Below are 25,241 nucleotides of genomic sequence, written 5' to 3' on the forward strand. Positions count from 1 at the left end.
AATTGTGGAGACAAGGCTGCAAGGGGGTGGGGAGGAACTTGAGGTGGCCTCTGCCAGCCACTCTCCCCGCAGCCAGGAACCAGAATGAGAAGGATGGAAAGGAAAAACTCAAAAACCAAACTGTGTGTGTCTGGCCAGACATATCTGAAGCACACGAATATGTCGTGTTCTTTCTCATCTCTTAGCCTTCACCCATGCTTTTCCTTCTATCTACAATGCTTTCCCCTACATAACCCCTTCTCCTGGCTCACTTTAGCTCCTCCTTCCAGGCCCAGCTGTCAGCTGCTCTTCCCCTCTGCCTCTGGCCCTATGCACCCCAGGCTGGGCAGGGGCTGCCCCTCTCATTTCCATATCATTCTGCCCTTCCGTTACTGAACTCTGGGTGCCCTGTGGTGTAAGTGCCTATTACCTGGGCCGCAGAAGCCCTGCCAACTCAGGGTGGAATCAGCACAAGTGGTTCTTACTTTCTTTACATGGATTTAAATCCATATTCGAGTCTGTATTCTACTGTGCTGCTAGGAGATTCCATCTCAGTCCGAACTGGGAGCACTGGTCCCCTCTTTAGGGTCACACAAGGATGTGAGAGGATGATGTGCTGCTGGGACAACCAGGGAGGCAGCTCGGTAGGCATCAATATCCTCAGGGTCTGAGCCATAGAAAACCCCTGAGCTCCAGCAACCCTCTGCTTTGGGGCCAGGCACACATCATGGGTTTCTTTGCTAGTGCGGGGAAGTCCCCTTTGTGCATCCCCTGATGTGGCCTTGCTACCTCTGGGCCCTGCCAGGGACCAGGGCATTGTCCATGGGAGGATGCTGGCAGAAGGCCGTCTCTTTTCATCCTCATTCCTCTGGGCCACTTCATTTAATCTCCCTAGTGATGAGGCTATCATAAAACAAACAGATGTTCCCTTCACACTTCACACACATTCTCCTCTGGGCATTTTCAGCACCTGCCAGGCAGAGACCTGTGGAAAGCCGAGACACATTCTAGAAAAGAGACAGTGATGGAGAACAAACGTAAATGAATATATCAATAAATCATCTTGATGTGCTCGTTTGGATCCCCAAAGGCATTTCCTGGGCCTGGTGCCTTGTCCACAGTGTTTACTTAATTCAGCTTAAGTTGACTCTTGGCTGATTTAAGGCTTACACTTAGGGTTGTGTAGGTTGTACACTGCATAAATCTAGACGGCTCCACTCAAACAGATTTGGTTCTTCGTTAACATAGTTTTCTGAGAGATGTCTGGTCAGGTGTCTTGGAGTGTGAGCTCTTTTCTACTTTGAACAAATTCTTCAGATCTAGTGGTGGCCTCAACCAAGGCCTATACCTTTTTCTGTTTTTCCTCATTCAGTTTCTTAAATGCAACTAAGAATAAATAAGAAGCAAAATTTTGGGAAGTGAAAAATCACTTTTTGTTTGATGATAATCCCAGGAGATTGCTGACTTTATTAATTTACCTAAACCACAGCCAGAAGCTTAATATTTTAAAATGATTAAAAAAAACATTACAGAGGAGTGGGAAACATGGAGAAAAGAAGAAATCTGGATCATGTCATTCCTGTTCAAAGTTAAAATCAAATTATACCAAAGAGGGGCTCCTGGGTCGCTCAGTGAGTTAAAGCATCTACCTTCAGCTCAGGTCATGATCCCAGGGTCCTGGGATTCCTCATTGGGCTCTCTGCTCAGCAGGGAATCTGCTTCCCTCTCTCTCTGCCTGCCTCTCTGCCTACTTGTGATCTCTGTCTGTCAAATAAATAAATAAATAAAAATCTTTTTTAAAAATTATGCCAAAGAGTCATGGGTACCACGTCTGCATATCCATAGTTATGTAGAAATCCGAGTGTCTGTAGATCTCTACAAGTGAACTGTCTAAAATATGGTGTGTTTTTTTTAAAAGAAAAGTTTGTCTTAATCTCTTTCTTGGTGCTATCTGACCCCATTCCTTCCTGTTTTGTTTCCAGTGACTAGGGTAGCTTGCAGCGATAGGAAGACAGTTCTCAAAGGACACATCTGTGCTCTTACATTAAAATAATCTCCGTTTTTTTGTTTTGTTTTGTTTTTTACAGATCATATGGCAAAGGAGCCAGTGGAAGACACAGACCCTAGCACGTTATCCTTTAACCCAGTAGGTTACAATCTTTACATCAGTGGTGACAACTATTGTTATTTCTTTTTTCACTTTGTTAGATTTTTATTGCTCAGTATTTACATGAAGATCAGAAACCCCAAAGTTAGGTTTTCCCAAGATAAATTTCTTTATCGCAGTGTTCTCTGTGATGTAATGAAGTTTGGGTTTCTCAGGGCTAAAAATGGTATTGGATTCTGTTCTTGTGATCTTCTTAGATTATATCAGGTCTTTGTATTCTTGCCTATTTTTAATACTTGTCAGTCCTCTGTTTAACTTCCCCTTCTTCAGAGTTCAAAATATTTAGTGTGAGATGGAAGGCAAAAACAGGACTAGTATAGAGTTACTGGGGACCAGCGGGCACAGATGTTTGATTCACTCATGTTACTGCATTTATTCCCTGCAATAACCCTGTAAGGTAAGCACTGACCATTTCACACATGAACAACTGAGACTCAGGGGTTGGAGTAAATTGCCCACATTGGAAGCAGCCCAGGTGGGATGCAGACCCAGCAGCTGGCTATTGATCTCTGCCCTGCCCTCCCAGAACCATGCTGTGGCATGTCTGCTGCTTAAGGTTTACCAAGGACTTCACATACATGGTTCTTCATCCTCCAAGTAATCAGTGAGAAGGGAGGACAGCCACCCCATTGTACAGATGAAGCGATGAAAGTTCACAGATTCATAAAAAGTCACCCAGACGGGAGCCCTGCTCTCCTGTGTGGTACTGTCTCTTGGTTATGACCAAATCCACACCTCTGGCAACATTACATGTGTTATTGTGCATATAGGGGGTGATACACTCCTTTAAAAAAAAAAGTGTTTGGAGGAGAAGAACTGCACAGCCCATGAAAAATCCTGATCAATGTAGTTAGAGTGATGTAAAAGACACACGTCAATATAATTTGATGAAATGTTCTGAAGTCTTCGGTGATTCACGAGGCACCTCACTGTCTTGAGGGATTTGTCCTTAAGTCTTAAGTCCTCACTGCATAGTTCATTGGGGGCAGCGTTGGGGACAAAGCTGGACACGCAGTGGAAATCAAGAGGAAAACATCCTCTGTCCTTGCATTCCAGAAAGACAGAGCATGGGCAGCCCTGGGGCTGTCACTCCCCATTCCCTGTGCTGTGGTCCTGAACAAGGGCCTTTGGCTGCTAGAAGGTGCCCTCAGTTTGTCCTGCCAGTCCCCTACCCAGCACCCGACCTGCACTGCTCTTGGACTCCTGCTCTCTTCCCACCTAGGGTCACAGCCATCTCCACCTCCACTCACTTCTCCGTGCTGGGGCACAGTAATTTCCCCAAACCTTCCCTAGGTCAGTTTGCTGGGGCTGCCACAACAGAAGACCACACAGCGGGTGACCTAATTTCTCCCAATGTCTGCAGGTTGAAAGGGGCAGGGCCCTTCTCGTCCCTCCAAAACTGGTGGGGAAGAATCCTCGTGTGTGGTGGTCGGCAACCCGTAGTGGTTCTCAGCATCCAGCTGCATCCCTCCAGTGTCTTTGCTGCCTTGGCCCATGGCCTGATTCTCCCTGTGGGAGGCCATCTCTGTGTCTCTTCTCTTGTAAGGAGAGCAGTCCTGTTGAATTGAGGCTCCCTTACCCCAGTGGGATCTCATCTTCACTAGTCCTCTATCTAAGTCTGTAGATGTCTAGCTACCCTATTTTCAAATGAGGTCCCAGGTAGAGGTACTCAGGGTTAGGACTTCAGCACATTTTTGGGGGGGAGATGCATGTCAGCCCAGAACATTCCGGGGGCTCCTGGGATGAAATCTGTGCTCTTCATCATGGCAGATGAGGTCCTCCATGACCTCATCTCAGCAGCCCTCCTGATGAACCAGTGGTGTGTAGCTCTTTGTTGCACCTGAAACACCCCACACCTTCTTACCTTCCAGGGATACTAACACTGTTCCATGCAGCAAGGAAAATCTCCCAGCTTCCTCAACTAAGGAACTCGTGTGCTTCCTCCCCAGTGGTGCTCTCTTCGCTTCACCCTGGGGCCTTGGGAGTGTCCTTTCTCTACAGCCTAACCCCTACTTTTTAATCACACTGTGCTGGAATTGTTTGCTTGTGTGAGTTCCTGCAAGACTGTGTTGAATGTCTTCCCATATTCAGCGCTGGACACAAAGCAAAGGTGGACGGGCCAAGCTTCCCAAGAACCTGGAATGGCACCCACCTAAATCTTTTCACCTTGCTTCCAGAATCTTCCATGTAAACTGGCTCTGTCATTTCCTATCCTCCCCTGTCCCCCTCCAGTGTGCCTCTCTGCTTCTACACTTGTCACACTTCACACCACCTGGACTTGCTCCCTTGGGCCCACCACCTGTGACCACCGTGCTCCTTCCTCTTGGTCACCCGAGTTCTTGGGCATTCTGCACACCAAGCTCAAATGTCAGTCTCTCCAGGAAACCTGTGTTTGCTCCAGCCTGTGGGTTCCCTCACACAGACTTCTGGTAGATATTTATTTAACACTGAGTCAAAATGCGGGGCTGCAAAGATCATAGTTCCTTTTTCTTAAAAAAAAAAAAAAAACTCATGAGTCTATCTGAGGAAATAGGCAAGTCCATACGTTAAAAACAGCCTGATAAGTGTTACTGTACAGGTGTGTTTTCTGTGCTCTGGGAACCAGACTATCTAGAAGAATCTAGTCTCAGGGAGAATTTGACTTTAAGTTCTTCCATGACTGATGACTGATTGATTGATTTCTTCTGTGGAAGAGGAGTTTAAGGCTTCTAGGGGTTCTGAAACTTCACTATTCGGCTCCAAAGAAACTGCAAGGAAGGAGTTTTAAAACAAAATCCTTGGTTCCACATTTGTTTGTTTTTCTCTTCTGTCAGAGGAAGACATGTGTGAGACCTACAGACAAGTTGGAAGGTGCAGCCTTTTTTTTTTTAAGGCTGGAGGCATGGATCCAAAGGCCCAGATGGGGAGTGGGAGCTGCGCAGGGGTTAGGGACAGGATAGGGAGACTGGGCACATTCCCACTCTGCTCATGGAAGTCATCGGAGAATGACCACATTGTTTAATCGGAAGTCAAAGTTTCCAGAATACCTGCATGGAGGTACCAGTAAAGAAATATGTGATTGCAAGAGCCTTTGATATTTTGAATTCCCTCCCATGGTACTGCCGCCAGCCAGTGCATTGAGCAACTGTGTACAATTGTGCGCAATGAGTAGATCTTTGTAGATCTTTGTGTGGTCGGTAGGCTGGTTGGCTTTTGAATCCTGTCTACTCACTCCAGAACACAGCTCTACATGAGTGAGATACAGCCTGGCCCACGGGCTTGTTGAGCCAAAGGAATGCCACAGAAATGGGGACAAGAATGGGTCTATCCCCATAATTCACGATAACAAATGCTCCTCAATTTTAAACTACAGGAAATGGGTGGGGGGGAATAGCCCAGCAGAAAAGAGAGGAAGTGTGGTTTAGCGGTCAGAGCTGAAGCAGTTTGGAAGCCTTATTCTGTCTCATGTTCCAACATTAACTTCTTGTCAACCTTGATTTCATTTTTATAGACCAAGGATAAAAACAACAATGGGTCAGGCCTGTTGATAAATCCATGGCTAGAAACTTGCAAGGCTTTAAACTAAAATTATGACTTTCCCCAAACAAAGATTTCTTTTCACTTTGCTCTTATAACTGAACTATGGGGTTTAAAAATAACTCTCTTCTTTTGTTGGTTTCCACAGTCAGACAAATATCCCATTCAAGATACGGGACTCCCTAAAGGTATGTACACTTAATATAACTACTTGAACTTGTGATTATTTTAATGTCTTGAACAAAGCACTAGTGAAAGTCATCTCTTGTTCCTTAAAGTTGTTAAACATACTGACAGTTTAGCTTTTGACTTGTTGACTCTCTCGGGCATGGATTTTCTTATTAAAATGTACAAATTATGTCTTTACAAATTATACATTAAATCCCTGTGGCATTTTTAAGATGCATAAAATGAAGAGAGCCAGCGCTCTGTGTTGCAAATGACAGAAACCTAACTCAAGCTCATTTTAAAAAGGGATGGGACATACTGGCTTAGGCTCTTTGGATACTGCGAGGTGCAAATTTGAAGGATGCTCTCAGGCTCTGTCTCTGTGTGTCTCTCATCTCATCTCTCTGTCTTCATCTGTGTTGGCTCCATTTTGGGGCAGGCTTTCCCTTCATGGCCGGAAGGATGGTCACCAACACCTCCGGCTGTACACGGTGCCCATGGAGATGGCAGAGCAAGGTCGTGCCTTTTCCCAGTGCCCACGGCACAATTTCTAGGGATGGCTGTCATATGGGGAGTTTGGGTCACAAGGCCATCCATGACTCCGTTGTTTCCCTTAGGAGGATGGAGGACGTGGGTCAGGTTTGCACCTTGAGGTTGGGTGGGGGAGGGCATGGAGTTATTCTACCCAAACCACAGGAAAGAGGCCTCTGTTACTAGACAGAGGGGCAAAGGATACTTGTCAGGCCCCAAAGCAAAACAAAACAAAAACAAATCAAAAAAACCTATCTTTTGTAATTCACAGACCAATGGTTTAGCCATGGTGTAGACATGGCCAGGCTCAGCCTCTCGTGATTTCTTCTGTGGAGCAGTCTGTTGTGGGGTCATCTGGTTGCCCTCTTGAGTCTTTACCTTTTGCTCCACTGACAGGCCTGAGAGGAGGGGTAGACGGGGTGAGGGACAATCTGATCTGAGCAGCTTCAGAGATGGCAGGGGCCCCCAGCTTCCTGGAAAGGTGGGACTTCCCAGCACCTGCCACTGTGGGTTTTCCTGGTAGTCCTTGTAACCTGGTAGCCATAGGGTCACCCAACTGGAGGGTGAGGAGGGAGCTCCTTGCCAGGGTCCACTTGGGGTTAGGTCCAGTGTTCTGCGAAAGTTCCCCTCCCTCCAGTCCTTACTGGCCAGACTCTTCTCCTTACACCCAGAAATTAAACCTCCAGCGCTTCATTCCTTTTGCCATCTGTGCATGTCTTGGGAGTGGCAGTGATGTGGAAAAAGGAGACTGAAGGCCAGGTTTGAATCCAAATCCTGGCTGTATTCAGGGAGGCTTGTGGCAAGCTCCCCTTCCCCTAGTGGTGAGTGACCTCTAAGTGTCCCAATCCTCCAGTCCATGATTTGATTCTCCAGTTCAGCCAGAAGGTAGATGATGCAAACCAGGCAACCAGAGACATGGGAGGCAGTCTCAGGTGGTGTGGCTTCAACTTCAGTGTGCCATGAAGAATTATTGAGGGTGTGGGGGGAGCTGTTGAAAATCCAGATTCTGGGCTCAGTGGCTTTGAAATCACCATGTGGCAGGTGTGGGGCCAGGCCCAGGAACCTGTAAATGCATACCTGAGCGGCTGGGAGGCAGACCTCACTTTAACCTAAGAAGCTCAAGGATTTGGTATGTCCACCAGGGAGGCAGATAGACAAGAGAACCAATCTGTAGCCAGACCACTAGCTGGACTCTGAGTGCCCTTAGAATGGTGGCTGCACCTCTCAGGGTCTCAGTTCCCTGTCTCCCAGTGCAGGAAGGACAGTGTTCTCCTCTCCTCCCAGGATGCTAAGGAGAATCCAATGAAATGAGTCCAGGATGGAGCCTGACACAGGCAAGCCAGATGGTGGAGGGAAATCGGGAGAAGGAAATGTGCAAACTCAGGCTTGAGGATGCTTTCCCAGTCCCATGGCGAGAATGGCACTGCTTGAGACAACCGCTGAGCTGCAGTGACTCTGAAAATGCAATGTCATGGTTTGATCTGTCTAAAAGATCTTTTTTTAACACCCTTAAAAGTGATTTCCTGTTTTGGAGGGGAAAAAAGAGAAGACTGGTTGTTTAGCAACCTGGTACTGCAGTAACTGTATCATGGGGTTTTTCCTGGAATTTGAGATTCACAAAACCTTAATTAAACTGGTGAAGATTTTACAAGTAACATGACTGTGAAAACCACGTTTATGGGAAATGTGACTATATCTTCTATCCTGATTCATGGAGGACTGTCTAACTAAGCACGTCACTTTTTTTTTAAGATTTTATTTATTTATTTGACAGAAAGAGAGATCAAAAGTAGGCAGAGAGGCAGGCAGAGAGGGGGAAGCAGGCTTCCCGCCAAGCAGAGAGACTGACGTGGGGCTCGATCCCAGGACCCCGAGACCATGACCTGAGCTGAAGGCAGAGGCCCAACCCACTGAGCCACCCAGGTGCCCCAAGCACATGACTTCTTATCTCTAAAGAAATACATCATCTTATACATAATGTCTAGAAGTTTATAAACTTACTCTACGGGCGCCTGGGTGGCTCAGCTGGTTAAACATCTGACTCTTGGTTTCAGCTCTGGTCATGATCTCAGGGTCATGGGGTCGAGCCCCTGTGTCAGGCTCTGCTCAGCATGATGTCGCTTTGAGATTCTCTCTCCCTCTGCCCCACCTGCAACTCACTCACATGCACACATGCATGCTCCCTCTCTCTCAATAAATAAATAAACGAATCAAATCTTTTTAAAAAACTTCAACATTTGCATTCAATAATCTCTATGACTTGGGATGCCTGGGTAGCTCATTCAGCTAATTATTTGCCTTTGGCCCAGGTCATGATCCCAGGGTCCTGGGATCGAGCCCTGCATTGGGCTCCCTGCTGGGTGGGGAATCTGCTTCTCCCTCTGCCTCTGCTGCTCTTCCTGCTTGCATGCGGTCTCTGTCTCTGTCAAATAAATGAATAAAATCTTTTAATAATAATAATAATATCATCTATGACCTGATATTTGCTAGTATTTTTAAAAACCTACCAATGGGGCCAATATCACCATTAAACATTTATGGTAATTTTTTTAAATAAACATATAATGTATTATTAGCCCCAGGGGTACAGGTCTGTGAGTCGCCAGGTTTACACACTTCACAGCACTCACCATAGCACATACCCACCCCAATGTCCATATTATGGTAATTTTTTCATCATAAATGTTTTTAGGGGAAGAACCCATATGAATCAGTGCAGAAACAAAGTATAGATTCAAAAGCAAATATAATCTAATTAAGTCCAAACTTGGACTCTAACGTTTAAGTGAATTTTAGGGGGTCCTACTTTCTTTAACAGAGGATTTACCTGTAATTAGCTTTAGCGGTTTCCATATGGTTAAAAAGTCTTCAAAATTTATTTTTTTAAGCAGACTAGCCGTGTTTCACAAAATATGATGCTTCTAGTATATTTCTGCTGTCTCCACGGGCAGTATAAAACCATTCCTCACACGGTCCTGAATGGAGGGGTTCTGAATTAGCTGCTTTCACCGTAAATCAACAGTGAAGTCTAACGCAGCTCCAATGACCAGCCTGTTTTTGAGATGAAACATGCTGCTAAACTTGTTTTCTTATCAAGAACAAATGTGTAGCTTCTGCCTCCCCTGATTTTAGAGATTTCAGGGGTTCATTCTGTCAGGCCTCTTTTCTGCGAGCTATTCTGGGAGAGTCTGCTGGCACTAAACTCAGGACTAATATAAGAGTGAGGTTCATTTTATTAAGGTTTTTTTATTTGAGTATTGTTGACACATAATGTTACATTAGTTTCAGGTGTAGGGCATAGTGCAAAACAGCATGGAGCTTCCTTAAAAAAATTAAAAATAGGGGTGTCTGGGTGGCTCAGTGGGTTAAGCCTCTGCCTTTGGCTCAGGTCATGATCTCAGGGTCCTGGCATCAAGCCCTGCATCGGGCTCTCTGCTCAGCCGGGAGCCTGCTTCCCCCTCTGTCTCTGCCTGCCTCTCTGCCTACTTGTGATCTCTCTGTCAAATAAATAAATGAAATCTTTAAAAAAAATTAAAAATAGAATTACCATATGCTCCAGTAATTCCACTACTGGATATTTACCCAAATAAAACAAAGATGCTTATTCAAAAAAATATATCCACTCATGTTTATAGCACCATTATTTGCAATAGCCAAGCTTTGGAAGCAACCCGAGTGTCTATGGACAGATGAATGGATGAAAAGATGTGGGGTGGGGTGTGAGGGAGTGTGAGTGAGTGTGTGTGTGTGTGTGTGTGTGTGTGTGTGTGTGTGTTAGAATATTACACAATGGTTAAAAAGGATGAGATTGTACAGTTTGCGACATGAGTGGGGCTTATTTTATATCAAAGAGCTCCTGATATCTTGTAGAAACTGCTGGCTTAAGTGTTTTGAAGGAAATGTGACTCTTCACAATTTGAGAGAAAGTGTGTTTGGGAAATAATTCTCATTTTTGAACCACTACTCCCATTGAGGGGAAATTATTGCACATATACATTATAAAATAATCAAGATTTTATCTTCTTTTTCTCTAGGGTTCCTGCTCTTTTATTGTTCAAAAAATTTTGTGGTGAATTTTAAGTTAAAGTGAAGTAAAGTAGACTAATTCTATTGTTGCTAAATTTGAGGCATATGAACTCAAAGTAGATGATACTTGGGGGAATGTTTTAGAGCAATTTGTCAATTAAATGTAGAAGTAGTGGTTCAATTTGAAAAAGTGAGGAGAAAAATATGAAGGAATTCACTAAAATAATTCAGAAGTAAAAATACTTGCCCTAAAACTCACAAGCCAATATGCTGTATTATATATGATCTTTCCCCTCATAGATTGAAGCATTTTGTTAATAGGCTTCCCTGTTCTAAAAGGAAGCCAAACACCCCTCCTCCCTGCATGATTTGCTGTGTCCTGGTCCTGCTCGTTCCATAAGTTCATGGCCTCCCACTCAACCTTGACTGGGACTCCTATTATAATAAACTCCCAAATCAACCATCCTTCCCCAAATTATGATTTGAATACAAAAGTGACCATCCTACACCATTTTTTTAAAAATATTTTATTTATTTGAGAGAGAGAGAAAGAGAAAGCAGGGAGGGGCAGAGGGAGAAGCAGGCTCCCCGCTGATCAGGGAGCCTGATGCAGGCCTCCATCCCAGGACCGTGGGATCATGACCTGAGCTGAAGGCAGATGCTTAACCCACTGAGCCGCTCAGGTGCCCCAATCCTGCACAGTGTTTTTTTTCTTCTTTTGAGGAAGGCAGAGAGGAGAGGGAAGGATGTGACCACAGGAGTGTTTGGGGTGCCACTTCACAAAAGTACGTAAGTTCAAGTTGTCCTCATGTTGGCGAAAAAAAAAAAACATGCTTTCACAAAAATGCCAGGCTGACCATTATGACAGTAGCCATTCTGAGAACCGGTGTGACTGAAATCACATGTCTGTTACTTTTTGCCGTGGTGCCTCAATTCTGTGAGATGCCTGTTGGATGTCAGAGTTCCGGGGGCCCCCGAAATTCCAGTTAAGTAAGTCTGGTGTGGAGCCTGGGAATCTGCATTGTTAGTCAGCACGGGAGTTTCAGACACCAGAAAGCTGGGCTCTGTCTCTTGAGACACACAGGCCAAGGCAAGATCTCTACTGCTCTCACTTCAAGAGATACCACGTAGAATCTTATTGAAAAACTATGCCTTTAGTTTAAATTTCTCAGATAATACCATTAAGGGGTGGGGCAGAATGTCCTTTAGTTGGAATCATGTGGGAGGCCGTGAACGTAGCCCCTTGTTTGAACAAATCCAGCACCCTGCTTCTTACTAGGTGAATGGATGTTAAAGAATGTAAGAAAGAGATCAATCAACCAATCTCTTACTCAGTCTTAACTCTTGGCCCCCGATAAATGATTCTTTCTTCAAAGCTTTATAACTCTCAGAGTTTGCATAAGGCTTTCTTTCATAACGTTCTCTATGTCTGTCAGCTTTCAAGTTGAGAGTGCAGTGTTGAATTCTACAAAGGTTCCAATCTGATGGGACCAAAATCCGATTTCCATGCATTGGTGCCATCTTCACCACAAGTTGGGGAGCTGCAAAGTTAACCCCTGTGTCAAACAACCTAAGAATGGAGGTTTCCTCCCCAAGTCAAGTTTTTGGAAGTTCCTTTGACTTTCTCTGGCAATCCGCACTTGGATAATAGAGCTGACGTAGCTTTGCTCTGTCCTCTAGGAGGCTGAGCTTTGAAGACATGTGTCATTCCTACTGTCTGCCATCTGCCGGCCATAGTAAAGTGTCCAATGAGCAGATGAGTTCAGTGGCATCTGCTGTGGTGTTAAGCAGAGGGAAATGTGTTTGGAATGCCATTTACTCACCCGGCTGGACAGGGAAGGACCCTGCCCGTGGTTAGGCGGACAGCCACACATACCTGACACTGGATGGATGAGATGGACAGCAGTTTATGAGTCCCTTATCCTCACTTGGGGGAGGGGCATGCTGCAAGCCATGCAGGGTCACATGGGGTTGCCCTCAGGAACATGTGAAGAAGCAGGGGCTGCAGTTCTAGGGGTGGCGAGAGGACAGAGGGCCCTGGTTTCCCAGGGAGGATGTGACTGGCTCATCTGAGTAATTCTGTGTGCTGGCAGGGACCTGAAACTCAGTACTCAGGGCTGAGTGGGGATGGTGGCTTGTGTTTAGCTAGGGGGCCATATCCATGGAGCAGAGTGCTGAGAGCTTGTACCTTGGCCATTCCAGGTCCTCCTTATTTTACCAGATATGAAGTCAGCACAGAATATTGAGTCTTAATCTTAGATCTTATACCCCAGTTGACTTCATGGTGCCTTGACATCAATTTAAATCTTAGTGACGATTGAGACTTACAGGGTAGAGGAGGGCTTCCCTAAATAGCAAAACAGGCACTTGCCAAGGAGAGAATGGGCCATGTGGTGTGGCACTGGGGGAGTGAGTGCCTGACCCCCAAGGGTGTGAATTCAGACAACCAATGCTTATGGCAATAGTGACCCCAGGCAAAGGCTCTGTTTGCGCTTTGTAACTAAAACAGGAATTCTATGAGGGGCCCATTATACCTTTTGAGGTAGCCTGTTGCCTACAGAGTAAATGGAAGTCCCATCCAATGGCTCCTTTTAGAGCCAGGCATTGTGCATTCTGAGAAGTGAAATGAATGTCTTGGTCCCTATCCATTAGGGACTCTCTATCCCCTGGTCTGGAACTCCAAGGGGATAGAGAGTGTTCTAGAAAGGCCTTATATTTGTGGTCTTACTAGAGGTAGAGACCTTTGCTACCTTGATTTATATTCTGTTCATCTATGAGGCAAGAGATTCCCAGGGTTCTGTACTTCAGAGTGGGCAAGTCTTCAGCAATGGTTCAAGAGTTTGTAAATAATAATATTAATAGTAGTAGTAGTAGCAGTAGTAGTAATAATGATAATGATAATGATAATGATAATGATAATACTGATGGGACCATTTGTTGGCCGGGGCATGTAGCACTGAGATGACAGCCTGAAGTCTGGCCAACTGTGCTGACTCTTGAATCCTGTCTGTTATCAGGGACATCCTGAAAGGACTGAAAAGCACAGATCTCCATGAGCTCCATCATGTCTGGTGGTGGCCATCTCATCTGTAGTGTCTACAGTCTCCCACAGCTATTTGCTCAGTTGGTCTGAAGGGGGCCCCCCAGGTAACCCAGGCATCTGGGAAGAGTGACCTCTTCCGGCACCATGGCATCTGGCAAGAGACTGAGGAGAGTGAGGGACTCCCCCTCCCATGAGTGGAATATGTCCGAGGGTCCAATTCTGACTCCACTCAGTAGCAAGGCCACAGAAGCCATGTCAAGCTTGTAGGATGCTGCTTCCATGACCCAAGGCAGAATGGGCAGCAGCGCCTGAAGCCTCACAGGTACAGGGTCAGTGAGAGCCTCTATTTCCAGAAGAGCCCAGCCTACAGCCAGCAATCACTGCTCTAATGGTATATAGAGAGAAGGGCCTAGGAGGGCGGTTTCTTGCATCAGAAGCCTATAGGCAGCTTAGGACTATCATGGTGGTCCAGAGACTTTGGGAGGAATACAAGGAAGGAGGTTGAAACCCTGACAGTGAAGGGGTTGCTGAGAATGCTCACTGTAGACTTTTGTTGGAAGGAGCCAAATTCATGGTGGACCCATTTGCAAGTAACTGTGCCAATGGGATTAAGTGAAGTGTGTAAATGGGGAATGGGTTGTCTCCAGAATTCCAAAAGAACTAAAAGATGTTAGACTTATATTAATGTGTAGGTACTCAGAGGCCCCATAACTCTTTAATGGCCTTGTCAGAAATGAAGCAGCCCTTAGTTTACCAGAAAAGTCTTAGGAAATGAACCAAGCGGTGCACTTCCCTGGGGGGCAATGTCCTGATCCCTTTCTGTGAGCTTTTTTACAGATATTTATATGGTTTGGATGACTGCGCCACATGGATGTCCTCAGAGGAGGATGTGAAAACTTGTGAACCTGGAGAAGGGTGGGTGTAGATAAGATCTTGCCTGCAAAGTCTGTGTGCTAGGACAAAGCTGTTAGGAACCCCATGGGCATCCTGGTCACCATGCACTGGGTGCCTTTGCAGACGAAGGCACACTGCAGCTGAGAGGCTGCTCAAGTAGACACTAGACAGAACATATCAGCCAAAACTGTAATAACCAGGTATTTACTAGTGGCTGATGGGATAGAGTCCATAATGTCAATAACACTGGGCATGGGGTGTAGGGCTTTCATGGATGGGACCATGGCAGTAAAGTTACAGTAATGCACTTTGAGGTGCCATTCATTTTCCTCCAGGGTTAAGACAAGGCCGCATTCAGCTGTTAAATGAGAAGCAGGAGATAATCAGCCTTTCATTCTTCAGGTCTTATATAATAAGTTGTGATCTTTGGAGGTCCTGTTTTATTTTAAGATTTTATTTATTTGACAGAGATCATAAGTAGGCAGAGAGGCAGGAGGGAGGGGGGAAGCAGGCTCCCTGCTGAGCAGAGAGCCAGATTTGGGGCTTGATCCTAGGACCCTGGGATCACGACCTGAGCCAAAGGCAGAGGCTTTAACCCACTGAGCCACCCAGGCACCCCTGGAGATCCTGTTTAATTTACATTGGGCCATAGTAGTTATTTGAACTGAGAAGTCTATGGGGTCCCATTTTGTCAAGTCAACTAACTGGGAAGATTTAATATGAATTCATGGGGTCAGAGCAGCCATGCCCCCATGAGATGCTCTAAGGCAGTGTGTGCTATGACCCTGGGAAATTGAGGCCACATGGTAGTCCTCATGGTCTGGGTATGGCATGCCTGTCCTCTGTTTTACCTTCAGGAGCTCTTCTACCATGATGGGGGGTACACCATGGTGACATTTAGTGGCATCTCCAGGTGTAACTGTAATTTGAGCCCTGGTGCTGATACAGTCCATGAGGGTTGGCCAATTCAGATATTTCGGCAGATATTAAAGCTAATTCAGAACCTACGTGCACACCTGCAGTGGGGGGGCGGTGGTGGGCAGAGGGAGAGAGAATCTCCAGCAGACCCCAAGCTTGGTGAGGAGCCTGATGTGGGGCTCGATCTCACCACCCTGAGATCATGACCTGAGCTGAAATCAAGAGTTGGATGCTCAACCAATGTAGCCACCCACCCAGCCCTCTTTAATCTATTGCCTGTGTAAATTACTGTAGGAAACGTTGGATTTGCCATTGGGTCACACTGTGGACCTCTGTTTTCAGTTCTTTTTTTTTCCTTTTATCTCCTCCCCAGTATCCAGGTTTCTTTCCATCTTGCCTTCATGTCCCCTCCCCTTTTCTTTTTGCGTCACTGGATAAACTCGGTGCAAGTAGGAGGGGGAACCCTCTGCTTCCTCCTCCACAGAGACTCAAATCAGTACCATGGGGGTTGGAGTCTGCCACAACTGCCTGCCACAGGGCAGTGGTGGCTTTCTTATGGTTTTGGAACCCCGGGCTTGCATCAGGCTCCAACCAACTCCTTGTCATGTGGCTGGGGGACCGTGGGTGGGTTACCCCGTAACTGAGGGTCAGGATCCTCACTGCAGACAGACAGAGGTGGCCCATGGGCCCAGCGGGCAATGGGCTGAAATGTGTTTGCTACAGCCCTGCCTTTTCTTCATTTCTTTTATGCTTTCTCTACAGATTCCCTTGGACTATTTTTATTTCTACCTGCATAAAGCCCCAGCATTCACTTTCTGGCCATTCATGATGCAGACTTTCTGGGAGCTTATAGGGGCGGGCTGGGGAGGCTGATGGCCCACCTCATAGGGAGCCATCTCTTCCTCCAAGGAATGCCAGTCAGTCTGCTTGGGGTCAAGGTCCACCTCCAGGAAGGTCCCACTGCTAAGGGGTCGGGTGGGGTCCGGCAGGTCGGTGATCCAGAATTGGTCCTTCTGCACACTGTAAGCAGCTGCGCTAAGCCCAGACACACTGGTTGGGGGCGTGGCATGGGGACAACAGCCACGTGCCAAATGCTCCTTCCCCGTTTCCCCCAGTTCTTAGGCCACGGGCTGCCATGGTCACGTATCCTGATGCCCTTGGGGGTCAGGAGAGCACATGTGCCAGCAGCAAGGGAAGCCACAGTGTAGGATACAGCAGGGTCACCATTTGTGCCCAAACAGCCACAAGCAGGGCACCATGTTTCACTCACCTTGGGATGGTGATCTCATGGCTTTCTGCAAAACTCCCAAAGCGCCATCCCCACACCCATACTGGCCGTGTATGATCACGGTGCCAGTGTGGCTGTCCCCAGGTATCCACCAGGCTGGACACAGCTGCCAGAGACCTCTAGCCCAGCTTGTGATAGCTGAGACTTAAGGAGTGACCAGCCAGGGCACTTCGAGCTGGAATTCTCCAAGCTTGCCTGCCAAACATCAGCGGACCCCAACAACACATCATACTGGGGGACAGACTGTGAACAATGGTTTTCACCTTGAGGATGAGGACATTTTAGCTGGGAAGAGAGGACATATGCCACAATACTTGGGCCGTGCTGTTCCTGATGTCAGTTGTCACACCACCTCCCATTCACCCGGCTGGTGAGTGAAGGACCCTGCCCCGGGGTTAGGTGGACGGCCATATATACCTGACACTGGACAGCTGAAATGGACTGCAGTTTATGAGTCCTTTATCCTCACCTGGGGGAGGGGACACTGCAAGCCATGCAGGGTCACATGGGTTTGTCCTCAGGAGTGTGTGGACAAGCAGGGGCTGCAGGTTGTAAGGGTGGCGAGAGGATGGAGGGCCCTGGTTCCCCAGCGGGGATGTGACTGGCTCAGCTGAGTAATTCTGTGTGCCGGCAGGGACCTGAAACTCAGTACTCAGGGCTGAGTGGGGATGGTGGCTGGTGCCCTCCCAGGCAGTGGGGTACAGCTGAGGGGCCTTACTCAAGGCTGCAGAGAGGGCAGAGGCCTGAGGCCTTCCTGATTTCACCAGATGTCCAAGCAGCACATAATACTGAGTCCTCGTGGTAGACCTTACACCGCAGACCGTGTTCCTTATCAAGCCTGTGTCTTTTTCCCTCCCCAGCTGAAGAATGCGATCCCATTACTTTGAACTGCCCAACAGAGTCTGACGTGCAACATCAGGTAAGACTTGTTTCATTTATATTTTCACCCTTGGCTTCTTGCTAATCTATCTAGAATTTTTTAGAAATTCTCTGCCAGAGCTTTGAAAAAAAAGAAGAGGATTTTTAGGTAATAAAATAAGTCTGGAAATGATCTTTAAATAGCCCAGTGACAGAGTACATGCACACAACTTCTGTTACCCCAGTAACTATGGTAGATTTAATCCATTCTTCAAAGAAAGCATTTGTCTGTAGGCTAAACACAGACCAGCAATGTCAATGAATGCAGGAGCAGAGCTTGCTTTCTTTCAGATGGAGTTGGTATGCTGTGAATGGGAAGCTTTTTTTAAGCCACAACAAAACTGGACAGTCTAATAACATTTTTGTAATGTTTTTATAAAACTTTACCTTTTTTCAGGAACACTTTATTTATTTATTTACTTATTGGGGGGGGGTGTCTTCTCCCACAACGCCAAACCCAGGGATTGTTTTCTGATTATAAAAGAATGTTTGTTATTTTAAACTTCGGATAGGACAGAAATGTATCCCCCCAAATTGAGATTTGCCTGTCATTCCATTTTTTACTTTTGACGTACATCCTTCTAGAAGCTTCCTTGGGTCACCGTGTGGTTCAGTTACTTCTGGTACTGTCCAGCCCGTTGCTTTCCACTCTTTCAAAGCTCATTGGCAAAATTGCACAATGCTTCACAGCAGCTGAACTATATTTACAGTATCAGAATGTCTCAAAAAGCATGTCTTACCTCAAGATGGGCTAGTTTGGTCCTGCCCATTCCATAACACTAAGATGATTTTTAGCAAGACAAATTAAAAGTTCTGTTTAGGCTTGCTTGTCAAATGCCAGTATGTCATAAATCATTAATAGTGATGCTCTTGGGTAGTCAGATCACTTTTGGAAAAAACAAAATTATACTGTAGTTGATAGAATAGCTAATTTTAATTGTACACAGCTCTCTCAAAAGTTGTCAGTGATGCTGCTTTTAACTTTGGTTTGGTGTTCTTGGGTCACCTACTATGAACATCATATTCTTATTTAGTCATCCTTAGTGTTTTCCTTGAAATTGCAATCTAATGATTGAGTTTGGTACCGACTAAATTTAAACAATTGTAGTAAACCCAAAGTATGAAATTTTATCTTCTCGCATTCCTCAATTTGTTTAACCAAGTCTTGCTCCTCACATGTTTTGTAACGTGATATAGACTCAAGGAAGAGGCAAGAATGCTACATGGTTTGTTTAGCCTGCTTTTAGGGATTTTCCAAAACCAGTTAAGATTAGGTATGGAATATACCTTAGGACACTGTTGAGAAGCTGTTTAATTTTAAGTCATAGTTCTAGCTATAAGAAGTAAAGACTCTCCTAAAAGATGAAAATAGATCTATCAATGAATAAAAGGGGCAGAAACCTATTTGAGATTTTTTTTCAGTTCTGTTGTAAAAGAAACCGTCATATTCCTATGAAAAGGAGGACAGTACCTAGCTAATTCAGTTTGTTATTTCTTTGTATAATCTATAGGATTTGTTCTAACTGCAAGATATCCAGAGGATTCTTTGAAACCAACTTGGCAGTTAGAACAAAGAAGACTTACTAGGGGAGACATGTTTAAAAAAACAAACAAACAAAACCCCCCCAGTCCATTTTCTAGAGCTCTGACATTAAAAGCAAGCCAAAAATATGTTCTTCAGAATATGTAACATTTGGTGTGTGAGTGCTTTTTATCATTTGAAAACTAAAATCTACCTCTTTGAATGAAGTAGACGGAAAATAATGTGGCATCCTGGTGTGCAAAGTCAAAGTCTGACCTCTCACACAAAATTTTATAAAGAATCCTTTACTTTTAGGAACTTAAAATCCATACCCCATCTGCTAGAGCCTTTCCTACTTCTGCAGTTAATTACAGATGGCATTTGTTGAATGGATGTTCTGAGACCAAACCTGGACTGGGTGTTCTTGGGTGTAAGAAAAAGCAGGAGTGGGGGCAGGGGGTGAGAGAAGAACCCCACAGAGCTTACAGACTCATTGGAGAAGCAAGGCCCCCAGCATGAGATTCTAGGTGTGGGGATGGTTCACAGGGCTTAAAAACGTTCATGGAACTTGGGGCAGCTGGGTGGCTCAGTCAGTTAAGTGTCGACTCTTGATCTCAGCTCAGGTCTTGATCTCCGGGTTGTGAGTTCAATCTTCATGCCCAGCTCCACGCTTAGCATGGAGCCTTCTTAGAGGGCGGGGGGGAAGAAAATGTCTGTGGAACTTTATGCTCAAGAAAACACTTTCCACAACTTTAGCCAACAATGAAGTTTCAGTTATGTGGACTACATACACAAACATCAGGCAAATGAGAATAAGGCAAAATTTCTTCCAGCCTGTGGCCAACAATCTGTGCCAAGAGGATACTGGAGTAATAATGAAAATAATAAATATCAAGTTGCTAACTCAGAGTTAGAGGTTATAGAAAGAATGACATTCTCTTCTATTTAAGTTATTTATTTGATTTCACCAAACAAAAAGTTTTATCTTTTAAGTTTTAAAAACTACATGAAAGTACTGGGTTCATTTAGTTGTGACAAAAGTATTGTACTAATGAAAGGTGTTTAATAATAAAGGAATATGGGGTAGAGGGCATATAGGAACTCTTTATACCATTTTCTCAAGTTATCTGTAAGTCTAAAACTATTCTAAAATTAAAATGTATTTTATCTCATTTAAAGTTTTATTTAGAGCGAGTATGTGCAGGTGGGGGGAGGGGCAGAGGGGGAGAGAGAGAGCATCACAAGCAGACTCCATGCTGAGCGTGAAGCCAGATGCGGGGCTCAATCCCATGACCCCAAGACCTTAGCTCAAATGAAGAGTCAGGAGCTTAACCAACTGATCCACTAGGCAGCCCTAGAGTAAAAATGTATTTTAAAAACCACACTAAGTAAAATTTAGAATCTAGAAAAATGCAAAACCTCATTCACAATTCCACTACTCTACTATAACCATTTTTTTTTGTCATTTGGATGTATTCCTTCATACATTTTTTTCATGTGAATGATTATAAAAACTGTTTGTAAATATATCTTGCTTTTGTCATGTGATGTTATTTCACAAACTTTATCCAGCTTGCGACATGGCTGTGCCATCAGTTTGAACGGCTGTGTGGTATTACCCTCTCTGACATGGAAGTGATTCTGGGATGCGTGTCTGGGGGCAGGACAGAAGCATCCCTGCTATCAGCAGTAGCACCTGTCAGCGCTCTGAGGAGAGAGCCACTGACAAGTACTTTGCCTGGATTGAAGTATTAGAAGATCCTAGATGAGGGGTGCCTGGATGGCTAGGTCAGTTAAGCATCTGCATTCACTCAAGTCATGATCTCAGGGTCCTGGGATCAAGCCCCTGCATCAGGCTCCCTGCTCAGTGGGGAAGCCTGCTTCTCTCTCTCTCTCTCTCTCTGCTGCTCCCCCGCTTGTGTTCTCTCTCTCTCTGTCAAATAAATAAATAAAATCTTTAAAAAAGAAGAAGAAGAAGAAGATCCTAGGGGATAAGACTGAAGGATGAGTTGGAGCCCAGGCCCCAGAGCTTTAATGCCAGACACAGGTGGATGGAAGGTATTGGGTGTGGGGAGTCATGGCCCAGTGACCATATCCGGGAGCCCAGGGGGACTGCAGAAAAGATGAAGGTAAATTTTAAGCCTGTAACTGGGAGCTGTTCCTACCAAAAATTCAGAGAATTCAGGAAGAAGATGAGATTCGTGTTGCGAGGATTAAGTTCTGTTTGTTTATGGGCTGTGAGAGAAGAAGTTAAGGTTTGTTTGAGGTCAGGATGTGTGAGGTTTGTGGCCATGCCCCGTAAGTGCTAGAAAATGCAGCTCTGGGTCCTGGTTTAGACTTCTTGCGTCTTTAGGTTACAGCTGAAGCCTCAGGAATAGATGAGACTGCCAAGGTCGGAGTCCTTGCAGAAAAGCAAAGAGGGGAACCAAGGACGGAAGCTTGAGGAACATGTCATGTTAGAAGCCAGAGGAAGAAAAGGAGCTCAGAAGCAGAAATCAGTCCTTGGGACAAAATGCAATTGCTAGTCTTAAAGAGTGAGTGGGTGATAAGAAAGTTCATTTAGTCCTGTCAGATTCCTTAAGGGAGCAAGGAAAAAATATTAAATTCTTATTTGAGTATGTTAGAAAATACAGTAAAAGCTGATTCTTTTCAAGATGGGAAACAGTGGATTTTAAAGGATAAGGTATCACCAGGAGTGGAGTGATCAGAAACAGGAGAAGGAGACGTGACAATTAGTGGGCTTGGTTTTCCTTACAGGATTAATGTTCCTCGAAAATACTGATGGATAATGTGCTTGAAGATGTTCTGTGAGGGTACCTGGGTGGCCCAGTCAGTTAAGTGTCTGACTCCTGATCTCAGCTCAGGTCTTGATCTTAGTGTCCCCACATTAGGCTCCACACAGGGTATGACACCTATTTAAAAAAAATGTTCTGTGGGGAACACCCAATATATTGGTTTCTTTCAAGGAATGTATAATCTGGCAGGGAAGATAAATGCAAAAATATATTAGATAAATAAAGTTATTCGATGCACATATTGATGAGTTAGCATTTTAAAAGTAAGAATTTTGGGGTGCCTAGGTGGCTCCGTTGGTTGTGTCTGTCTTTGTCTCAGGTCATGATCCTGGCATCCTGAGATCGAGGCCTGCATCAGGCTCCTTGCTCAGAGGGGAGTCTGATTCTCCCTTTGCCCCTCCCCCTGCTCATGTTCTCTCTCTCAAATAAATAAATAAAATCTTCAATAAATAAATAAAACTAAGAATCTCAACTTTTTCAGAGACAGGATGAAAAGAAGCCTGGATAGGTAAAGACACAAGCCTTCTCTTTAGATGTAAAGATTCTGGAAGCTGAGATAGCTGATGGCAGATTTGAGTAGCTCCTTGAATGGTGACCCCTGAGTGGGGCAGAAGGGGGGAAATCTAGTGAGGAGATTGGAGGTTAAAGGGTATGTTCCGTCCATACAGCAGGGAGACCAGAGGCCATCGTGAATGAGGTAGGGGCGTGGTGGCATTTGGTAAGTTGGAATGGATTGTGACAGTATAGATAATGCCATATCCGGTATCTGTCCATCCGTCCATCCGTCCAGTCTTTGATACCACCACTTTCTTAGGTGCTGGGGATATAATGGTGAATGCTTGGAGCTCCAAAGTTAGCATTTGACATATCCAGCCTGGAAAGCAGGGTAGGAATGTTTCAAGATACTCTGTAGGCAGGTAAGCTAAGAAACTCTCCCTTCTGTTCTCAGTCTCAGCACATCTCCATCAGGGAAGGGAGAGAGAGGAGACTGCTGGTTCAGTTCGTTTGACAGGTAAGCAGACGTCTCTGAGCAGAGGAAGAAGCCTTGTTTCTCCCACCACCTGGGAGAAACACCTCCTACCTCCCCCGACTGTTAACCCAGGCATCTGGCAGGTTTTCCAAAGCTCCACTTTGCAGAGTGCTGCTCTGGGCAAAGCAGTCTTGGTCTCCCAGGCCTGGGGAGCTTCCTGGAAGAGTCTCCCCATAGAGTGATGGCACACAACAGAGTTTTAGACAAGTCCTCCCAGCAGTGGCTCGTCCAGGGGAGGGCTCGGGAGAAACATGGAGGCAATGGCACTCATCCAGGAATGGGGTCCCCAGGGCTCAGGTACAAGACATGGAGGGTGCCATTCTGAACATCTGTGCTGGTGTCTAGGGCTGTTTTGCCGCTCTGGACCCTGCAAGTCCAAGGTGAACCCTTCTGCAGGCGCTGGGGGCAGGCTCTGCACTTGCTTATCAATGGCCATCTCCTCCCTGCGTCTTCCCACCATCTTTCCTCTGCGTGGCTCTCTGTACAGATGTTCCCTTTGCCCAAGGACACCGGTCATACTGGTTTAGGGCCCACCTTCATGACCTCATTGGAACTTGATACCTCTGTAAAGAGCCCATCTCCAAACACAGCCATGTTTTGAGGTCCTGGGTGCTAGGACCCCAACGTGTTGGATCTCTTTGTGGGGGGTACCTAAGTCAACTCATAGGAACATTTGCAAACAGAACAAAATGAGAACAAACGACAAGATGTTTGGAAGGAGGTGAAAGGGTTTGGCATCCCTCGGGGCTTGGGACTGAAGAGAAGGGAAGCTGGTGACTGCTGGTGACCGGGCGCATGGGGGTCACTGTCAAAAACAGGAAAACATGAATCTGGGCAGTGGGGGATGAAAACGAATTGATCTTTTTTGAAGCTCTTAAAATGTCGTGCAGCACATCACAGACGCTTTATGGGCATGGAACCAGTAAGTAGAACTGATGAGGAACAAACTGTGTGATATTGAGTGTTTCTCCTGGTGATAGTGCTCGAGGCATTGAGTCTGGGGGTTCAGTCGTGCTCCTGCTCCTCGAGACTAGGACTCTCTCCTGCACTGGGTCAGTCCTGTTACCCAGGGGAAGCGGGTGGAGAGGCCTTAGTGAGACCACCCTGCTTGCCATCGCTGAGAAGAGAGGCAGGCCTGGTAGAGACAAGGGAGTGGGGCAGGTTGTAGGAGCTCTGAGCTTCCAGAATAGGGAGAGGGAGGGCAGAACCTTCCCAAACCTAGGAGTAGATTCTAAAAGCCCCCTAGGTGATTCTGATGCACCCCACCTCCTCTCCTACAAACAAAATCACTGAATAGGAGTCATGGCATCCAGGCATGGGTGAAATTCACCTGTCCCACAGCAAGGCTGCTGTATGAATAATTTTGGCTCATGTTAACATAAATCTGCAGTTGCAGTTACTGGGAGATTGATCACAAAAGTACCTCTTACCCTTCATCTGCCATATCCTGTCGCCACCCTACCCATCTTGGCCATTTTTGGATCATCCGTGAGCCTGGCATATGATTTTGCAGAGAGAAGGGGCAGGGGTCCTTCACACATCAAGTACGATCTGACACTGCCGGCAGGAATGAGAATCCTTAGGGACAGATTTACAAAATGCGGAAATACCTCTTAGTGACCTACAGAAAACAGATTTAAATTTTCTTACTAAAATTAGGCCCTCCTACGATCTGCTCAGCCCAGTGGATCTGGACCCTGACTGCACATAAGAATCACTTTGAGAACTTTTTTTTTTATTTTTTTTTATATTTTTATTTTTATTTTTATTTTTTCAGCATAACAGTATTCATTATTTTTGCACCACACCCAGTGCTCCATGCAATCCATGCCCTCTACAATACCCACCACCTGGTGCCCCCAACCTCCCACCCCCCACACCTTCAAAATTCTCAGATTGTTTTTCAGAGTCCATAGTCTCTCATGGTTCACCTCCCCTTCCAATTTCCCTCAACTCCCTTCTCCTCTCCATCTCCCCTTGTCCTCCATGCTATTTGTTATGATCCACAAATAAGTGAAACCATATGATAATTGACTCTCTCTGCTTGACTTATTTCACTCAGCATCATCTCTTCCAGTCCCGTCCATGTTGCTACAAAACTTGGGTATTCATCCTTTCTTTTTTCTTTCTTTCTTTTTTTTTTTTACAGCTTTATAAACATATATTTTTATCCCCAGGGGTACAGGTCTGCGAACTTTTTTTTTTTAAGATTTTTTATTTCTTTATTAGACAGAGAGAGATCACAAGTAGGCAGAGCAGCAGGCAAATAGAGAGGGGGATGCAGGCTTCCCGCTGAGCAGGGAGCCTGATGCGGGACTTGATCCCAAACCCTGAGATCATGACCTGAGCTGAAGGGAGACACTTAATGCACTGAGCCACCCAGGCACCCCACTTGGAGAACTTTTGTGATTCTCCAGTGCCTGGCTTCCATCCCATAGAGATTCTG

At 45.6% G+C, this 25,241-nt stretch overlaps 1 long non-coding RNA gene across 1 annotated transcript; it reads left to right on the plus strand.

Annotated features, from left to right (window-relative positions):
* The first annotated feature begins 2,072 nt into the window (after nt 1–2,072).
* On the plus strand, nt 2,073–17,452 carry LOC125085211 (uncharacterized). The gene is made up of 3 exons (XR_007122814.1): nt 2,073–2,125; nt 5,811–5,850; nt 17,391–17,452. It is a non-coding gene; the product is annotated as an uncharacterized LOC125085211 (long non-coding RNA).
* The last annotated feature ends 7,789 nt before the right edge of the window (nt 17,453–25,241 follow it).

The sequence above is a fragment of the Lutra lutra genome, chromosome 14, assembly GCF_902655055.1.
Source record: "Lutra lutra chromosome 14, mLutLut1.2, whole genome shotgun sequence".
NCBI lineage: Eukaryota > Metazoa > Chordata > Mammalia > Carnivora > Mustelidae > Lutra > Lutra lutra.